Below are 13,762 nucleotides of genomic sequence, written 5' to 3'. Positions count from 1 at the left end.
TGCGCTGCGCGGGATCACGCGCACGGCACGCCCTGAGGCTGGGGGTCTTCCCGCCTCCGCCCCAGGCAGCAACAGGGCCAGCTGCTGGGATCTGGCCCCGAGGCCCCAGGGAAACGCTGGGCAGGCCGTGTTCATGCGGCTGGGAGGTGGGTGAAGGCCTCTTGCCCATAAGAGGTCGGGGGGCGAGAGGAGTTTGAGCTCCCCCCGGGCCCTCGAGCTGTGCCTTGCGGGGCGTCCCAGCTCCGACTCAGTGCTTACCCTGTTGTGCACGGGAGCAACAACCCCCCCAGGTGTCCGGACCTCCCCCCCTCGAGGTTCTGTTGGCCTCTGGGAACTGGGACCAGGTGGGGAGAGCGGCAGGAAGCCAGGCAGCTGCCCTCTCAGACCCTCTAGGCTACCAGGGCCCCCTCCCCAAAATTCTCAGGGGCCCGCATGTTGTGCTCAGGGACCAGCCATCTGTGGCTGAGGAGCTGGGTCACAAGGGGAACCTCGGCTGTGGGGTCCTCAGGGTTGAAGGGCCCCACTGTGGTCGGCGACACCTGTAAGGTGTGTGAAGTACGTCACACTCGAGAGCCAGGAAGGAACAGGACTTTGCGGCATCAGAGGGGAGATGGGGCGGCTTGTCCTGGGGACAGAGTAGAGCCCGAGTGTGCAGGACAGACGTCTGCCCCCTTCTCCCACTCTCTGGTCCTGCGGGCCTCCCGTTTGCCCATGGGCTTGGCTCCACAGACCAGGACTGGCTCCATGGCAGCTGGGTCCTGGCGCCCCAGCTCAGCAACACGGCCCAGGGGTAGCTCTTCCACACCCAGCATCCACCCCAGGAAGGGCTCCGGGGTTGCTGGCCAGCCCAGGGGGTCCCCCGGGTCAGGGGCCTGGCCTGTGGCCCAAGGGCAGGTCTGTTTCCAGAAGAGGGGGCACTGCGCAGTCTGGGTGGCCCCAAACAACACGTCATGTCTCCCCCCAGGCGGCGTTCACATGCTGTTAGGAGGCAGATCCCCATGTGCCACACATGGAGACTGAGGCTCGGACACATAACGGGTCCTGCTCAGAAGGCCAGAGCCAGGGTGGGAGCCTATCCCCTGGAGAGAAACCCAGAGACTTCACGCTTTTAAGATTCATGGGACGTCGTCACAGCAAACAATCCCAAATGTTTATTTTCCTGGGAGTAAATTGTGACTTCAGCGGGCAGAAATTATGGTCCCTGGCACCAAGGAGCCAAGAAAGCCACTACCATCAGCAATCACACAGCTGAAACTGAGAAATCTCAGCCTATGCCCAGCCCCCACCCAGCCCACCCTACGCTCAGACCCGCCCCGCTGCACCCGCCTCACCGGATGCAGACCCCGCAGGTGAGGGCGGAGGCCTCGGGCTATTCTAGAATTCCATGTCTGGGGTGCAGAGTCTGGGCTTGGAGGGGCCAGGAGGACGCTGGGGCAGCGGATCAGGTCTTCATACCTGCGTTCCCTTCATCGGTCACCCCCCAATCCCTGCAGCACGCTGGCGTGTGCCCGGCACGCGGGGGCGGGGCTGGGGGAGCCAACCCGCCGGGAGCGGCTAACCGAGCCGGGGTTCTGCGTCTTCCAGGAGAAGGGGCAGGTGGGGCTGGAGGGGGGTACCCAAGCGCTTGTGTCCAGGCCTGTGTGGTACCCTTTGTCTTGCGGGGGCCAGGCCAGGCAGGGAGGGGGCCGTGGGGGGCTCTCACCACCCACAGCCCATCTTTCCGTTAGGAAAGCAGGGCTCTCCCAGCAGCGCTCCGCAGGTCCGCGTCCGGCCTCAGAGCTGCTCGCTGGACCAGCCCCGCGTGGGCGGGCAGGCAGGCGAGGACAGGCCGGCTCCCACCTCGGGCGGGATGGGCTCGATGTTCCCCGAACGATCAGGGCCTCTTGGCCAGAAAAGACCCCTCAGGGGTCATGTTCCCCCTTGGACCCTCCTCAAGAACCGCCGGCCGGACCGGCAGATGAGCAGCCAGGCCTGGATGTGGCGCCTCCCCCCTCGGAGGCGGTCTCCCCGTGTGTGAAATCAGGGGTTTGGTCTGGTGACATCTGTCCTTCTCTGTGCCCTGCTGTTGAAGGTCACAGCCCGAGGAAGGTCGGGGTGACCTGGACAACTGTGGGCAGACTGACAGACAAGGAGGGCCCGAGGAGGGGCGACCCCACCCCGGGCACACACCCCTTGCCCCGGTGCCTCATCCTCTGTTAGTGCCCCTGAGGGCACAGGGTTGTTTGGGGGATAGTTAATGGACGAACCGGGAACCGGTGAGTTCTCTCTGTGGGCGAGGATGACCATTTATCCGTCAGCTGCTCACTCAGTAGCGATCACTGCAAAGCCGTCCTGACAGGGCCCTGCGTGTGGGCTCTGGAGAGTTTGTACCCCAGGCCACGAGGGAGGCAGGAAGCCAAGGCCGTGGCACCAAGGGTCCCCCGGCTCCTGGGAGAGCCATGGGCATGGTAGGTGGGCTGTTGTGGGGTACAGGAGGACACCCCCCACAGGCTCCTGGAGAGAAGGACGGGGAGACCGAGCAGCGCTCGCTGGCAGAATGTTCCAGAGAGCCCCAACCGCGTGTGCACCTGCTGGGCGGGAGCTCCAGAGCGCCTCTGAGGCAGGAGCGGCAGGACCAGATTCTCAACTGTCCTGATGCCCTGCAGGAGGAGCCTCCGGGGACAATAACGGCCCCACCCCATTATCAGAGCAGAAGACGTGTGTGCGCTTGGAGCTCATCCATCCCGCAACTGCGACCCCCTCAGGCTGACCCCTGGGCCCGTGCACCCGGCCCCGCAGTGGGCTGGTCTGTCCCCACCTCTTCCGGGGGGCCGTGGGGCGAGGGTGTGTGCCGGCCAGGGCACCACGGTGGCAGGTGACAGAAACCCTGCTAGGGAGCTCAGGCAGGACGGGGAATGTTCTGGCTCGGGTGACAGGCTGCAGGGAGGGCAGGCCATGCTGCACGTGGGGCTGTGGGGCGCAGCGGCCCCCAGACAGACGGGGGTCCCTGAGCTCCCGAGCGGGCCTCTCAGGCCCAGCCAGGGGACGGAGCCGCGGGGAGCACAGAGGCCCCAGAGGGCCAGCAGGTGGCTGCCCACAGGCATGGCTGGCCCTGGCTCTTGGGGGGGAGTTTTGGAGGAAAACCCTAAAACTGAAGTTTACAGTCTCTTCTGTATTTCTTCCTGTGGGATGTTCCTATTCATACGCTTTGCCCATTTTTATTGTGTCTATACGGCCCCTAGTCCTTTGCCACGGGTGTCGCTCTACCCTCTACCTGAATCCCCTTACCTTCCAGGCCTCTGCTGGGCCTCGTGGGGGTGCTGATGCTTTCTTCTGGGTTTCTGGGTTTCCTTCATTAGAAACAAGTACCACACAGATGCCTGGTATTCTCTTCTGATACTATCCCTGTTTGTTTTCCCCATTTTATTCCTTGACACACATGGAGTTTCTTTTTCAAAGTGAAGTGAAGAATATGTAAAATTTTCCCCCAAAATGGGATGGCGGATAGGCCTGACACCATCTGCTGGGGAGCGCATGGCTCCCCAGGGATTTAAACACTCCTGGTCCCGTGGTCTTTCCCTGTGATGCATACACAACCACCACACTTCCTACAGCGAGTGTCCACGGCCGGCCCGTGGACTTGGTTTTGGAAGAGCAAATTCCATTTGTTCCTTTGAAATGGAACAAAGACAAGCGAGAACTCAGAACTCATCTCTGGGCCAAAATGTGTGAGCCGGTCAGCAGTCAGTGTCCGAGACTCGCCTTGAGTCGGGCTGCAGGGTGGGGGGAGGGCGAGTGGATGGAGCCGCCGCGGCATAGAAACATCGGTGCTGCTGGACAGAAACATCAGAAAATTAGAGAAGCAGAAAGCAGGGTCCCAGCTAGCCACTGGCCACCCCACACCTGCTGGGCCCCTTCTGGCGCCTTCCTAGGACCCCCTGCACCCCGACGGGGTCTGTACTGCTCACCTGCCCACGGAGAGCCACCGGACCTCCACTCCGCTCCCTTGCAGAGGACGTAGGGCGCCCCGTAGCCTCGAGGTGGCCATGGTGGTCTGCAGAGTTCCCATCGTTCACGGGGACACAGCGCTGTTTCTGTAACGAACACCCTCGATAGAGAAATCTGAGCGTAGGAACTGCTGGGCTGACTTACAGCTCTGGAGAACCGTTGCCAACGTGCCCTGTGGGGAAGTAGTGCCAGGGCACCACCCCCCCGCTGGGTGTTTTCCTTTTTAGAATTTGACCTTCTCTATCGGTAAGAAACGGTACCTGATTATTTACCCAGGGGTCTTTGATCATCAGTGAGGTTCAGTGTTTTCCCACAGCCTCGTGGTTTGGGGCCCTCCTTGGGTGAGCGCGAGTCTGTGGAAACCCTCCTTCTCTGACTTCATCTGGAATCCCTCAGGAGAGCGGGGACGGGAACCCTGGAGAACCAGAACCGAGGGCTGCCGACGAGCGTCTGGTCCCTGCAGGGGAGGGCTGCCTGGGGGCCAGCCATGGGGCACTGGGGCTCTGCGCAGGGCGATCGTCCAGTGCCTAGACACCCCTAGCCCTCCAGCAGCTCCCCAGCAGCCCCTGCTCCCCACCCCACCCCCCATGGCTGCCTCCTTGGGCAGCTCTGTCTCGGTTCCTGCCTGCAGGCTGGAAGGGAGATGGGCCACCTTCTGTGCCCTCCTTCCTCGTGACCGTCAACTGTGGTGCCGACGGGCTGGCAGACAGGTGGGCCCGGGGTGGGCAGGGTGTGACCAGCCAGATAACAGGGCAGAAGTGAGCTGGGGAGGGCCGGCAGCACAGCACAGAGGGACACGGGGGAGGGCCCTGGGCAGAGCTGCCCCCCACCCTGTGCACCCCCACCCCACAAGTCCTGGGTCTCCCCGGGCCCCCACCTTGTGCACCCCCACGCGAGTCCTGGGTCTCTTTGGGCCCCTGAACCTGTGCACCCCCACATGAGTCCTGGGTCTCCCCAGGCCCCAGTTTCCTCAGCTGCAGAAACATGGTGCATAACCTGTCACAGGGGTGGTTCCAAGGTTTGAACGAGAAGGAGTTTGAAAAGCACCCATCGCGGCCGCTGACCAGGCGGGAGGGGGCAGGTGGGGGTCCTGCGCGGGAGAGCCTGTACTGGGCCCAGCCTGGGACGGGGGTTTTAGCTGCCTGGCTCTGCACACACGGGAATTAGTGATTTCGCTGGAGAGCTTATCTTCACGACTTTCTCACCGTGACTGTCACCCCGAGACTTTATTTGGCGTTCCTAACCAAAGCTTCAACACAGATTTAAAAAACAAATGACCAGGAATACAACGATGCCAGAGGCCTGTGCCTGGACTCTGGGACTCCGAGGTGCCCTGAGCTGGCTTGGGGGAGCCCTGGGGGGGTCGGAGCCAGCTCTGTCGGGGTCTGTCCAGGCACGGCCAGTGCCCACACCCCTCACCTGCCCACATCCTCGCCCCTCTTCTGTGCATGACCTCTGGCTCTGGGCCACCGGCCCCCACCACCCCCATCCATGGCCCCCCTTGGCCGCTGTGCAGGAGGACACAGGAGGGGGGTGCAGCCTGGAGCAGCCCTTGCCAGAAGGGACAGGGGACGCCACGCAAATGCTCCGGTCCCTGGCCTCTCGGCAGGTTGGCTCTGAGGGTTCTTTTGCAGATCTCACTGGGTGCCCAGAGGACAAAGCTTCAGTGGCCCTGGGGGGATGGACTGTTTTTGTGCCTTCCTTCCATTCCCCTGCCCGGGACCCCCTGGCAGCACATCCCAGCCATCTGCCAGTCATCCGAGTCCTCCTCTGGGGGCGGAGGAAGACAGTGCCAGCCACTCGTTCGGCCCCTGCCCCTAGACCAGGCATTTCACCCCCTGGAGCCCGTGTCCCATTCTCAGAATCCAGGTGGGGGTTTAGCTTGCCCCCCTGCCCATCTACCCACCTGCCCACCTGCCCGGCTGCTCCCCTCTGCAGGGCTGGTCTGAGCACAGAAGGCAACCTGCCTGTGAACGGCTCATGACATGCCTCGGGTCCCTCTTTCCCCAGTTGTGGCCTCAAGCCACCCAGAGTCACCTGGGGGAAAAGGGCATCGATGATTGCATGATGTGGGATGCTGGGCTGACCAGCCCTTCCAACCCCATCTCAGGGGAAGGAAGCCGGGTAGCGCCTGGCTGACCCCAAAGGGAGAAACCAGTGATGGGAATCCTGTCTTTATTTAAAGTTTCGTTATTTTGCTCACCATGGACTTTTTGTCAGGCATTGTGATATTTTTAAATATCGGGTTAAAATATGATTTATCTTGAACACTGAGTTTTTTGGTGCCGCCTTAAATTTTGGGCCTGAGCATTGGTCACCAGTCCCGATCCTGCTTGTACAAGTGTTTGAGGTGCTCCTGGTGCGTGGTCAAGTTGGGGGTGATCGATAAGCCACCGTGGCCCTTAGAGACCTGAGATGAGGAAAGACCCTCTGGAAAGGAAGGCAAATAATTAGACTGCTTTCGGCTGCAAGAAACAGAAACTTTGGCTAAAACCAGCCTGAACGTTAAGGAAATTGATTATTGAACTAGCAAATGTGGGAGTACGTGGGTTTCAGGGTCCTCAAGGTGGTAGTCACGGGCAGTGGCAGGTCCAAGTCACTTGGAGACCCCACAGGCTGGGAGAGGACGGGGCAGTTTCTCACAGCAGAGCTGATCACCAGCAAGGGAATAAGCCTCTCTGTGGACCTGCATATGGCGGGGTGGGGGGGGACGACTTGCCAGGCAGGGGCTGGGAGGGGCTGCAGCAGGGAGGGAGGGATCCCTGACCCCCGTGGGGGTTGTGCTTGTAAGGAGAGAGGGATAATGGTGAGGTGGGGCAGTGGGCCCAAGGCCCAGGCAGGCAGGGTTCCCCATGGAGACTCCAGGAAATCTTTTCAAGGGTGGGCCCCTGGTGACAGGAGTCCTGCCTTTGTGTGCACAGAGGGAGGCGCCTTCCATCCCTGAGCCCCTGATGCAGGCTGCTTCCCTGCTCAATGGCACAGTGTGCCCCCTGCCCAGCCTGCCGCTGCAGCCCTCACGCCAGGTGGACAGGATGATCCCCCAGCCCACCCCTCTGCCTTCCTGCTCTGTCTCTGCCTGGGGCTCCAAGTGGGGCTTCCCTTGGCAGGAGGGGCCATTCCTGGATTAGAGTTGAGCCGGTCTTGGGTGAGGGGCCCGGGGAGAAAGCCAGGAGATGCTCCTGGGGGCGGGAGGCTTGCTGGCTAGAGCCCCAACTCCATCTGCTTTAGGGATCTTTCCCTGTGTGGACAACACAGAGCCCCAGAATCTGGTGTCCACTCCAGTCACAGCCGATGGCCTGGCGCCGACCTGTTTCCCAGCTTCCCTCAAGGGGCCACTGCCTCTCACTTCCCAAAAAAGGCCCACATGTCCCTGGCTGGGCCCAGCCTTGATACCCCACCTGCGCATTCTTGCTTCAGAAAACACATCATTTTGCAATTCTGGCAGTTTTCGGTCAGCTGACTAAGTCATTTTATGGAGGGTCACCATGTGGCTCGGGCACTGAACTGTCCCGAGGAGACCACAGCGCTGTCTCGGGGGTGCAGAGGCCTTTTGTCTGGATCTATTTATTTATGTGATTGGGGTTTCTTAGGCTTTCACGTGAGAACTCATGACAGGAACAGGATTAAGGTCTTGTCCTGCCTTCTCCTGGCCCTGAGTGGTACGCACGCACCAACATGCAGACCACTCTTTCTGAAACCTGTATTTCCGATTGAAATTTACTGTTTTCATTTACTAATTCTCCAAATGTATAATGAATTCACATCGTTTGTATTAGTTGCATACCGCTAAGAGTTATAATTACAATCCAGTCCAGAAGACAAACAATGCTTAACACAGGAAAATATTTTTTTTTAAAGATTTTGTTTATTTATTTGTCAGAGAGAGAGAGAGAGAGCAACAGAGAACACAAGCAGGGGAATGACAGAGGCAGAGGGAGCTCGGATGCGGGGCTCGATCCCAGGACCCTGGGACCATGACATGGGCTGAACACAGACGCTCAACCGACTGAGCCACCCAGGTGCCCCAACACAGGAAAATATTTAAACCTTGATATTCCACGGACCTAGTTCTATAGGATAGGAAAGTAAAATATTTTCAAACTGAAAAGATATTAGGAGAGTTGTGCGGGGTGGGATAGACTCGTAGAAAACCGAGAGCGAAGGGGGCTGTCGGGAAGGGGGGTTGCCCTTCATTATATATGCACCATGTTTGAAGCATCTTTCGAAGCTCTTCTTTAGCCTGCGGGGGCTTTTTCTTTTTAAATTAATACAATTTATTTTTTAGAGTGGTTTCAGGTTTGCAGAAAAACAGCATGGAGCGTGAGAGCTCCCAAATACCAGGTGGGCTCTCCTATGATTAATATCTTTCACTGGCCTGATGCCGTGGTTACAATTACTGAGCCAATATTGATACATTATTAACAACTAAAGCCCATAGTTTACCTTGGGCTCCGCTCTTGGTGGTGGATGTTCTGTGGGTTCAGACAAATGTACAATGACGTGTATCTACCATCCCAGCATCATACAGACCAGTTTCTCTGCCCTAAACCCTTCAGTACTGTGCCCACACCTCCCTCCCCAACCTTGGCAACCAATGATGGTTTTACCAGCTCCACAGTCTTGCCTTTCCTGGATGTCATAGGGCCGGAATCACACCACACGCTTTTATGATGGTTTCTTTCCCTCGGTGGTGTGCATTAAAGGTTCTTCCAGATCTTTCCATGCCGTGGCAGCTCCTTTCTGTTTAGCGCTGAGTAATATCCCCCATTGTCTGGTTGGACCACGTGTGTCTGTGCATTGCTGAAGGATGATTTCATTTCTTCCAAGTTTTGACTATTTTGGACAAAGCTGGTGTAAACATCTGCGTGCAGGTTTCTCTGTGGATGTAAGTCTCTAACACATTCGGATAAATACCGGGGAGCATGAATATTGGATCATATGGTAAGAACATGTTTCATTCTGTAGGGAACTGCCAAACTGCCTCCAGAGTGTCCGCACCGTGCTGCCTCCCCCGCGGCAGCAAGCAGGTGCTCCTGCCTCCGCTGGGCTGAGTCCTTGTCCGCGCCGGGGGTGGTCAGCACCCATGGCTCCGGCCGTTGGAATAGCTGGGTCGTGGTAGCTCACTGCTGTTTCTATGTGTTTCCCTGGTGCCGTATGATGTGGAGCATCTGTTCACATGCTTATTTGTCATCTGTATATCTTCTTCGGTGAGGTGTCTGTTCAGGTATTTTGCCCATGTTTTAATCGGGCTGTTTGTTTTCTTCTTGTTGAGATTTAAGCCCCTTGTACTTGTTGGATAGCAGTCCTTTGTCAGATGTGATTTTACAACTCTTTTCTTCCGGTCCGTGGCTTGTTCCCTCATCCTCTCGACAATTCTTCCACAGAGCAGACGTTTCTCATGTCAATGAAATCCTGCTGATCTAATTTTTCTTTCATGGATTGTGCTTTTGGTGCTGTGTTTAAAAGTTCTTTGTTCCAGCTAGGAAGCTGTGTGAAAATTCAGTGGCTAAAGAAGAGTTTGCGTATTTTAAACGGGTAATGGTGGGGGCGCCTGGGTGGCTCAGTCGGTGAAGCGTCTGCCTTCGGCTCCGGTCATGATCCTGGAGTCCTGGGATCGAGCCCCGCATCGGACTCCCTGCTCAGCGGGGGGTCTGCTTCTCCCTCTGCTCCTCCCCCTGCTCGTGTTCTCTCTCTCTCAAATAAAATCCTTAAAAAACTTTTTAAAAAATGGGTAATGGTGGCTATCAAACTGCTATGGTATCTAGTGCACCCACCACCTTTTTATTTTAAAAAGTCCGTATTTATGGTATGTCAGATTTTATACTCTTGGCAGTTATTTAAATTTCTGTTCGATTTTTTTGATACAACAGAAGCATGTTTAAGGTGGTCCCGAGTTGCTCAAAATTATTTTTTTTTAAGATTTTATTTATTTATTCATGAGAGACAGAGGAGGAGAGAGAGAGAGAGAGAAGCAGAGGGAGAAGCAGGCTCCCAAGGAGCAGGGAGCCTGATGCGGGACTCGATCCCAGGACCCCGGGATCATGACCTGAGCCAAAGGCAGACGCCTAACCATCTGAGCCACCCAGGCGCCCGCTCAAAATTATTTTTAAAGACCAGTGGGTCGGCAGTGGCTGATGGCCTGGACTCCCAGGCTAGGCTGACCTGGTGGGACCCCCAGCTCTGACAAAGACATTCAAGAACCCAAGCTCTCTGGGCCCTGGGTGTCCCCTTCAGGCAAACGGGGCTGGTGGCAAGACCCACCTCTCAGGCTGGTGGTGAGGGCCCTGAGGACCTGGCAGGTGAAGCTCGGGGTACCTGGTCAGGGCCCTGTATGGCAGCTCCCACTGGGTGTCAGAGTGAAGGGACTGTATTGCATGGTTCAGGGGGGCCTTTGGCAAGTGCAGGTGACTCCTGAACCACACGGGTTTGAAATGTGCAGGTCTACTTATGCACAGATTTTTTTTTATAAATACAGTATGGTTCTGTAAATGTATTTTGTCTTCCTTTTGACTTTCTGAATAATATTTCCTTTCCTCCAGCGGACTGTGCTGTAAGAACATGGTAGACAATGTGTATAACATACAGGATATGTGTTCACTGTTTATGTGATGAGTAAGGCTCTGGTCAGCCATACACTATTATCAAAGTTTTTGGAAAGGCAGATGTTATATGTGGATTTTCGACTTCACGGGGGGTGGTGGGGTTGATCCAAACCCCCACGTTGTTCAAGGGTCAACTGTATGTATCAGGTGTATCTTTGTCAGAGCCCAGAGCTGGAGGCTGTGGGGCTGAAAGAAAATCAGTGGGGCGGGGGGGGCGGGGCAGCCTGCGCAGAAGCGCTAGGGACGGCAGGTGGAGAGGCCTGGACGTGAGAGGTTGTTTTCCTAAGAGGCAGCAAGCACAGGGCCCCCAAGTGAGTACCCAAGCACAAGTCAGAGAACCTGGGTGCTGGCCCCAGCGTTGCCGCTGGGTGTGCGCCGGGAAACGAGATGCTGGTGGAGCACTCTCTTCACTTGGGGGGTGGAGGTGCAATGCCACGAGGAAGGGGAGGTGGTCCCTCTTCTGTGAGCTGGACTCCTGCCTCTGCACACGCTGCACAGGGATGCCCTGATCCCCACTCCACTCTCCCCACTGCTGTCCCCCCTGCTCTGTGCCCCTCCGCCCAGCACTTCCAGTGTGGCGCCTTGCCTTGGCACTGACTTGCCCATGATCTGGTCTCCTGGGAGGTGAGTGGCCAGACTGCATGTGTCTCTTGGGCAGGGATGGGATTCTTTTCCTTAAATGTCACCTCACAGTGCCCAGAAGTTGTGCCCGAGCCACTTCCAGTGTTAGAAACTAGTCCATGGGAGGCAACAGCGAGACCATATGGCTGAGAGGTAGTGTGGGCATCCAACCTCCACCCGTGTGGGCCCTTGTGGCTGTGGACGGGTCAGGCAAACTGTCAGAGCCTCAGTCCCTCCACCTGTAAAAGGGGGGCCCAGGAGCACCCACCTGGCAGATGGCTGGGAATTAACTGGGAAAATGCCAAGACAGAGCTCAGCCCAGGGCCTGCCCCTGGAGAACCCCCGCAGTGTCCATGCTCACTGTGGCCCTGATGTCCTCATCTGACCTGCTTACACCCCACGCAAAAGCCCTGCCTCCGTGGCTCCTTCCTTCCCTTCATCCACAGTTGGCCCGGGCCAGGAGGAGGGAGCCTTTCGGGCTGGGTCTCCGAAGAGTGCAGCTTCATTCTCCAGGTTTGGGATCTCTTGCGTCTCCAGTGGTTTCCAGCCCCTGGCTTCACCCAGTGACGCTGCAGTCAGTAACTTAACACACATCTGTAGGGGGTCCAGTTCAGCACCCCCCAGGCCCAGGCTTCCGCCAGCATTCTGCTTGAGTGCAGTGTTGTGCCCAGGTGAGGCTGGCTTCTGGGCATCTGCTGACTGCCCACCTGGGCCCCTTTTCTAGAGGCATCTTAGAATGACAAGGGGGAGCTGTTCTGCTTTCTTAGGGACACATAAAGGAACGTGCATCTTAAAATCAATGCTGTCTCAGAGTCCGTGACATGAAGGAGCCGCTACAGGTAAATACCAGTGTGTGAAGTCTGGGACCTTCCGCAGCACGCCAGCTGCCTTTAGATCCACATTCTTCTGTGAAATGGGCTCAGGACCTTCTGCTTTTCCACGGGACTGGACTGAGTCCACATTTAAGCACATGCTGGAAACAAGGGGAGCAGAGATGCCAGACACTCATGTTATCATTACATCATTCACCACACCCCCTCTTACTGCTCCCAGGATGGAGGCCCAGGAGGTCAAGGGTGACCCGGCTGACTTGAACCCGCCACAGCGCCCCAGGGGGCGGCCACAGGAGGATGGGGCAGGGGCAGTCCCCCTTCCTCTCAAGCCCTCATTCTGTGCCTCCGCGGGCTCCCTCTACCTGGTTCAGCCCTGCGGGGCAGGGCTCAGTCAAGGAGATGTCAAGAGGTGGGGAGAAACAGGACCGTGAAGTCTTGTGCAAGGAGGAGGGGGCATTTTTTGGCACATTGCTGCATTTTATACTTGGGAATTAAGGATCTTGGTCCTTCACATGCAAATTTATGCCAAATAAGATGCAAATCAGGGCGCTGCTCTTCCCAAGTTCTGGCCCCTCTGTCTGGCAAGACCCTGACCCTAGGACCCCAGCTAGTCTCAGAAATAAAGTGTGTGTGGGTTGGGGGAAGAAGGAGAGAAAAAGGCACCGATTTATTACAATGTACTCACCAGGCAAATGCATCAGATTCGCCACAAAGTACTTTAAGGAAAGAGGCAAAATGGATGGGGGTAGGGAGGTAGGGCGAGGGCTGCAGTCGGGGAAGAGAGGTGGGTGCAGAGAGGCCGGGGCTGCGGCTTGGGGCATTTCTGCAGACATTAAAAGAATGATATGCAAATAAATGCAAAGCACATGCAAATGCCCCCAGGCAACGTGGCCAGGGAACTGGAGACCCTGCGCCCCCAGCATTTTTGCTTGGGTTAATACGGGGAGGGGGCGCGCGTGGCGCACGGGGCCCCGAGCGCGCGGCGGGGGGAGGGCGCCCCCTGCCGGCCGAGCGCACAGGCTGCCCCGGGCCCCTTCCCGCCCCGCGCGGCTGGCAGGCGGGGGCGGGGACGGGGCGGGTGGGGGGGGCGCCCGGAGGAGGGGCGCCTGCTGCTCGCCTCCCGCCCGGACGCCAGACGCGCGTCTCCTAAAACTGCTAGGCGGGCGGTCGCCGACTGCTGCGAGGTGGGTGTGCGCGGCGGCGCGCTCAGCTCCAGGCCCCACCCGCCCGCCCAGGGCGCGGCCTGCGGAGCCGGTGAGGGTGGGCGCGGGCGCAGGCGAGGGGCGCGCCACGCACAGCACCCGCGTCCCTGCACGACACTCACACTGCTACCCCTAAGGCACCCCGCGCTCCCGCACGCTCAGCGGGCACTACCCCTTCCCCTACAGAGAAGCGCGCATTCCACCCCCCACGGCACCCCTAGTTCCGCCCCCCACCACCGCACCGCGCCCCGCCACACCGCACCCCGCGCTTCCGCATACACACCCCGCTCACACTCGCACCCGTGCCGCTGGCCGAGTTCGCAGGGCGCGCCCCGGGCTCCGCGGCCGCCCCACTGGCGGAGTCGGCGGGGCGGCTGTCGGCCTTGAGCGGCGGCGGGCGGAGCCCCTCTCCCGCGCCGGCCCCGCACCGAGCCCGGGCCCCTCGCCCGCCGCCGGCGCCCCGGGGCGGAGCCGAGCGCGATGGGCGCCGGGCGGGAGGCAGGTGGCGCAGCGGCGG

The 13,762-nt window shown here is 58.6% G+C and overlaps 1 protein-coding gene across 4 annotated transcripts in view; it reads left to right on the top strand.

The window, feature by feature from the left end:
- The window catches only part of CBFA2T3 (CBFA2/RUNX1 partner transcriptional co-repressor 3), an 85,542-nt gene that overhangs the window by 17,675 nt on the left and 54,105 nt on the right, over positions 1-13,762 (top strand). Inside the window, exon 1 of one of the 4 annotated variants that reach the window (XM_073882401.1) lies at positions 13,189-13,227. The exons of the other annotated variants lie outside the window; for them this stretch is intronic. The gene's annotated coding sequence lies outside the window, so the exon portion shown is untranslated. Of the gene's footprint in view, positions 1-13,188; positions 13,228-13,762 lie in introns of those variants that run through there. 4 annotated transcript variants of the gene reach the window in all.

This window comes from Callorhinus ursinus, unplaced genomic scaffold, assembly GCF_003265705.2.
Source record: "Callorhinus ursinus isolate GAN/ISIS: 27379988/994484 unplaced genomic scaffold, GSC_fseal_2.0 scaffold46, whole genome shotgun sequence".
Taxonomy (NCBI): Eukaryota; Metazoa; Chordata; class Mammalia; order Carnivora; family Otariidae; genus Callorhinus; species Callorhinus ursinus.
The sequence above is the reverse complement of the archived record's forward strand: the minus strand, read 5'-3'. Positions and strand labels throughout refer to the sequence as shown.